The 6,564-nt window shown below is 36.7% G+C and overlaps 1 non-coding gene across 1 annotated transcript; it reads right to left on the bottom strand.

Moving 5' to 3' along the window:
- Positions 1-5,748: 5,748 nt before the first annotated feature.
- On the bottom strand, positions 5,749-5,855 carry LOC125202960. Its single transcript, XR_007173284.1, has one exon. It is a non-coding gene; the product is annotated as a small nucleolar RNA R71 (small nucleolar RNA).
- Positions 5,856-6,564: the final 709 nt, after the last annotated feature.

Here is a 6,564-nt window from a genome sequence, read left to right as displayed (position 1 = left end):
GCGGACTGCAACATCCAATACTCTAGACTGCAAAGTGACGCTGCCTGCAATATCCAATATGCTAGAGTGCAATCTATAGATTGTTGTAGATTGTTATCTAGCGTTTATACTATTTCAGTCTAGCATATATAATATTGCAGTGTAGCGTGGTGTCACAATGTCATTTTAAGAGTGTTGTCATTTTAACGCACCAATATATATATATATATATATATATATATATATCTATATAGGATAGCGTTAAAAGCAGAATCCCTTTTAAATGTAGAACATAGAACCAAATAAAATAGATCATTATAAAAGATCATAAGGTTATTATATGATCATTTGTAATTCATTATAGGAAATTTGCATTTTAAAATACACTAAAAAAATCTAAAAATGAACTAGTTCATTTTAAGAAGCAGATTACTATATTGAACTAATAATGAAAGAACAATGACCTTAATGGTCTCCTACAATGAACTATTTTCATATAGTTCTATATTCTGCATTTAAGATTGGTTATGTGTTGATCACAATCCTATATAGATATGTATATATAGAGGAGTGATCAAGGTCTAACTAATTTTAAGTGTATAACTAGAGAATAAATTTCAGCCACACATCTTAAAGGTTAAACAAATTTTCAGATTTTTGTTAAAGATAATAGCCCAAGGGCATTTTTGGAAATGGTATATCAACATCTCAAACTCAAGCACCGATTTCTCCCAAATTCAAAGTGCAATTTCTTCCAAAATTCAAGCGTAGATTCCTCCAGAATTCAAGCGCCGATATCTTCCAATCTTAACCAAATTTGTTCGCAAAATTAACGTGAATTGTGTTGCGTGATTTCTAAACCAAATTCAGCTTACTGTCCAAATTCGTTCACGTTTGATCGCGACGTCTGGAGTTGGGACTGACGACGGGCATCATCCAATGGCCGAAGCAAGAAGGACAGGATGGCGTACCGGCGGCTTTCTCAAATGCCACATCCAAGCTTCGTCTCTGATTCGCAATGAGGCAGGAGACCAACACCGTGTGCTGCCGCTCACCGACGACGGTGATGGTGTCGACTAGGCCTGCGGTGAGGTCGAGAGAGAAAAATAGTGATAGAGTGAGAGAGAGAGAGAGAGAGGGCAGTCGGGGAAAGAGGAGGGAGACGCCCGCATCGCCACACGCCGGTGACGGCGGTGGTCCTCCGCGACCAGGCGAAAGAGAAAAGAGGCGTTGCAGCGGCTGTTGTGAGAGAGAGAGATAAAAGTTTGGGCGCATTGTTCAGGGTTTAGGAATATACTTCACTATATGAGAATATACTTCACTATATGAACAATATACTTCACTGAAATGAAAAAACGGTACATTATAAGGCATGCAAAATATACTTCACTATAACCATAATATACATCACTATATAAAAAATATACTTCACTGAAATGAAAAAAGGGTACATTATAAGGTATGCAGAATATACTTCACTATAAGCACACTATACATCACTATATGCTCAATATACTTCACTGAAATGAAAAAATTATTCACTGTAAACTATATTCTTCGCTGAAATATCAAACATCATATTTTTAGTTCACTTCTTACTTATTTGTAGTTCATTGTGTACATATTTTAGTCCACTAAACGTGAGTTTTATTTCATTGTCAGCTTATTTTTAATTCACTTTTTACTGGTTTTTAGTTCAATGCGTACATGTTATGTACGTGAGTTTTATTTTGTTGCAAACTTGTTTTTTGTTTTTTGTTCACTTCTTACATATGTATAGTTCACTGCGTACTTGTTTTAGTTCACTACTATAGTTGTTCACTTCGTACCAAAACTTATCAGATTACAATTTTAAGTTGTGAACTATATTTTGTTAAATAATTAACAAGTATTCATACGTGAACTAAATAGATTGGACATAAAGTGAAGTATATTGTGCATATAGTGAAGTATATTGAGCATAAAATGAAGTATATTGTGCATATACTGAAGTAAATTGAACATGCCTTATAGTTTACTATTTTTTCACTATAGTGAAGTATATTGTGCATATAGTGAACTATTATATGCTTATAGTGAAGTATAATAACTTTACAGTGAATTACAGTGAAGTAAATATGTTCTATAGTGAAGCAAATATGCTCTACAGGAAGTAAATAGTCTAACATAATATTGAATTTAATTGAAAAGGATGAGCTTTATATTGAACTAAATGACACATATTATGAACTATATCAGTTTCATACAAATGGTCATGAACGCTTGAAGTTTACAATCATTTTTCCACATCTATCTCCATGTTGTTGCTACATTCTCGATAATGTTTTGATGTTGTCGTCAAGATATTCAATGACTCATGGTTTGTTTCCAACAACATTAATGCGCTGCAATTCTTTGCTCTTAGCCTTTGGAGTATTTCCTTGCTGCTTCTTTTAGGCAATACATTTCCAATCTTGTTCCCACTCACCATAGTAACAATCATCATATACTTCACTCTAAGGTCTATTCACTTCACTGAAATAAGAAAACACAAAACACTGTAAGACATACATCGTATACTTCACTCTAAGCATAAACTGACAGACACTTCACTCTAACACTGAATACTTCACTCTAACCATGTTTTACTTCACTGAAATGGAAAAACAAAGCACTACAAGCATAGACACACTTCACTCTAACACTGGAATACTTCACTCTAACCATGTTTTACTTCACTCTGAATTGGAAAAACAAAGCACTACAAGCATAGATGACAGACACTTCACTCTAACACTGGAATACTTCACTCGACCATGTTTTACTTCACTGAAATGGAAAAACAAAGCACTACAAGCATAGATCACAGACACTTCACTCTAACACTAGAATACTTTACTCTAACCATGTTTTACTTCACTGAAATGGAAAAACAAAGCACTACAAGCATAGATGATAGACACTTCACTCTAACACTGAAATACTTCACTGTAATCATGTTTTACTTCACTAAAATGAAAAACAAAGCACTACAAGCATAGATCACAAAAACTTCACTCTAACACTGGAATACTTCACTGTAAGCATGTTTTACTTCACTGAAATGGAAAAACAAAGCACTACAAGCATAGATGACAGACACTTCACTCTAACACTGGAATACTTCACTCTAACTATGTTTTACTTCACTGAATTGGAAAAACAAAGCACTACAAGCATAGATGACAGACACTTCACTCTAACACTAGAATACTTCACTCTAACCATGTTTTTACTTCAACTGAAATGGATAAACAAAGCACTACAAGCATAGATCACAGACACTTCACTCTGGAATACTTCACTCTAACCATGTTTTACTTCACTGAAATGGAAAAACAAAGCACTACAAGCATAGATGACATACACTTCACTCTAACACTGGAATACTTCACTCTAACCATGTTTTACTTCACTGAATTGGAAAAACAAAGCACTACAAGCATAGATGGCAGACACTTCACTCTAACACTGTTTTACTTCAAACCAATGAAAAAACAGAGCACAATAAGCATAGATCACAAACACTTCACTCTAATAATGTAATACTTCACTAAATGAAAAACAGAGCAGGTAGTTGTTACTCACGATCGGAGTCTACGGTTGTTGTTTTTCTTTTTTTCTGTCGATCAAAACCTACACAAAACATAGAAGTAGTTAACTGTAGTAATTAACTGTAAGCTAACATCTGTTCTGTTCAATTTGGATTCCATAATAAACTACTGCATATCTCACTTATTAAAAACTCTCGGCGTTTGAATTTGCAGAATTCTCAAAACTAAATCTAAATAAGAATGAGAAATCTAAATCAGAAACTAGTAGAACAACTTACATTTTGAAAAATCTTTCTCATTTGGATTCATTGTTCGACTATGGATGGAGGCGACGGCGATTGCAGCGATGATGGATGGAAGCGATGGCGACGATGGATGGAAGCGACGGCGACGGTGGATGGAAGCGACGGCGACGATGGATGGAGGCGACGGGAAGAGCAGTGATGGCGGGAGATGAATTCTGCAAATGAGAAATTAATTCAATTGTTAACCCTAATTTTATTAGTGAAATGTCCATTATACCCCCGCCTTGTATAGTGAAGTAAATCTGTGATAGAGTGAATTGATTTCTCCTTCAAATTTGAAAATTGGAGTTAAATGATAGCCCGGATTTTGCACTATTTTAAGGCATTAGAAAAAGCATACTTCAATTGTGCAAGGAGTTGGAGAAGGATTTCAAGAACATCAAGAACGACAAGGATTCAACCTACGGGTTTTATTTGCTTTAGTTTTATGTTCAAATTGTTTTCCCTTCAATCTATGTTTTTAGTTTATTCAGTCATGTGTAACTAAACTCATAGGATTCTAGGGATGTGTTAGTAGCAACTTTGGTTATACAATTCCGTTTTCTATTTAATATCCGTTTTGTTTTTACTTTGTTTCTTCCCTAAGTTAATCATGATGCTTCATAATTGAGTGACACAATTATGTATGATTCAATACAACTTGCTTCATAACTGTGACAGAGTTCTAGCGAGTTAGATCCACTTAGTAGACACTACAGTTAGCTTCCTTTAAAACGGCACTGTTAATTGAGAGTGAGGACTTTTCAAGGGTCTTAGGAGCTTTTTGGAGTTACGTGTTAGGATTGACAACCCTAATGTTAGTAATCAACGTTTGTATCGCATGAGCATAAGCTAGGTGACTCGTCCTTTCAAAGTATTAACTGTGCTAGGGTATTGTAGTTTGGAATTTGTATAACCATAAAAGTGAAAGCACATCCCTGGAATTCCCCTTATCTCTATACTTTTCTCTCCGTGATTTGCTTGCATTTAGTTGTTTACTGTTTTTAATATTTACTGTTTTCAAAAGTTTCCAAAAATTCTTGTTTCTCCAGATAGTAATTGAGTTCTAGTAGAAGATAGACACTTTGTGTACATCTTCCCCGTGTTCGATACCCGGTACTAACCTTTTGCTATACTATACCTACTCTGTATACTTGCAGGTATTTATAGTGCAAATAAAAAGTGCATCAAGTTTTTGGCGCCGTTGCCGGGGAAGACAATTCACTTTGGAGTGATATCTTCAAACGATAATTTTACTACTTTGGATTTTTATTGCTTTTTGTTTTAATTTTTTTTTTTTTTTTTTTTTTTTTTTTTTTTTTTTTTTCGAGTCTTGCAGGTTTTGTATGCGAACGCGTTCTGGGAAGTACATCTTAGAGCCGCTTGATTTAGAACTTGAAAGAACTCGTAGAATAATAAGAAGTGAAAAAGGATCAGGAACAATGGGTGACCGAACAGATATTGAGAAGCTGCAGGAGATGGTGAAGTTGCTGATGGATGAGAGAGATGCGGAGAGAGCAGCCCGAGAAGCCATGGAAAAGAAGAACAGAGAAACATTACCTGTGATGAACATGTTCAATCATGGGAATATGATCACTTTTCCTAACGGCCCTCGTATTGATGCTAACAATTTTGAGTTACGCATGCCCCTTATCCAAAGGGTCGAGCAAACTCCTTTTGCAGGTAGGGCGACTGAAGATGCTAACCGCCATCTCTCCAAATTCGTGGAAATCGCAAACACTCTGAAATTAAATGGTGTCGACGACGATGCCATACGGGTAAGACTTTTTCCATTCTCATTGATTGATTCTGCTAAGGAGTGGTTTGAGTGTATGCCACCAGAAAAGGTCTCCACATGGAAGGACATCGTAGCTACCTTCCTCGACAAATACTACCCGCCAGGCACTATTTTGAAGCTCAAAAGTGAGATCTTTCAGTTCACACAAGGCCATGACGAGCCCCTCTATGAGGCATTTGCTCGTTTCAAAGCTCTTCTTCGAAAGTGCCCAAACCATGGTTTTTCCATAGACCATCAGGTAGGAATCCTCTATAATGGATTTAATGAAAAAATATGTGCTATGCTTGATTCAGGGGCAAATGGAGGATTTCTAAGAAAGACAGGAGAGGATGCCATGGCGGTGATCGAGGAGTTCGCCACCAACAGTCGGGGGTGGTCGAAGGAAAGGCATGCCACGAGAAGAGTAGCAGCCATAGAAGAGGCCGAAGAAAGTTCTTTTGCTAAGGAGTTAGCAGAACTTAGAGTCAGGATTGATCAAATGGACATCTCGAGGAAGGAAGATCCAATTCCGGCAACTTCCATAGTGGCGGTCAAGGCACCCGAAACTGCCATATCAACTGTGGAAGAAATCAACTACGTGCAAGGAGGCGGTCCCAGAAACTACAATAACAATTATCGCCCTAATCAGGGGGGCGGTAATTTCAATAATTATAATGGGAACCGTCCGCACCCAAATCTTTCTTATTCTAACAATAATTACTTGCAACCCCCTGCAGGATTTAATGTTAGCAAAGGAGGAGTGGTTGAGCCGATGAAGAAGGAAGACAAGTATGAACAAGGAATCATAGGAAGATTAATGACACCAAGATCGGAGTGGTCGAAGCAAGGATAAACAACCTCGAGCAAGGAATGAACACAATCTCGGCAGCTGTAACCAATATTACCACTCAAATGGAGCAAATTCAGAAGAAGTTAGATGAGGATAGAGCAA

The sequence above is a fragment of the Salvia hispanica genome, chromosome 1 (assembly GCF_023119035.1).
Source record: "Salvia hispanica cultivar TCC Black 2014 chromosome 1, UniMelb_Shisp_WGS_1.0, whole genome shotgun sequence".
Taxonomy (NCBI): Eukaryota; Viridiplantae; Streptophyta; class Magnoliopsida; order Lamiales; family Lamiaceae; genus Salvia; species Salvia hispanica.
Note: the sequence above shows the minus strand (reverse complement) of the source record. Positions and strands in the feature narration are given on the sequence as shown.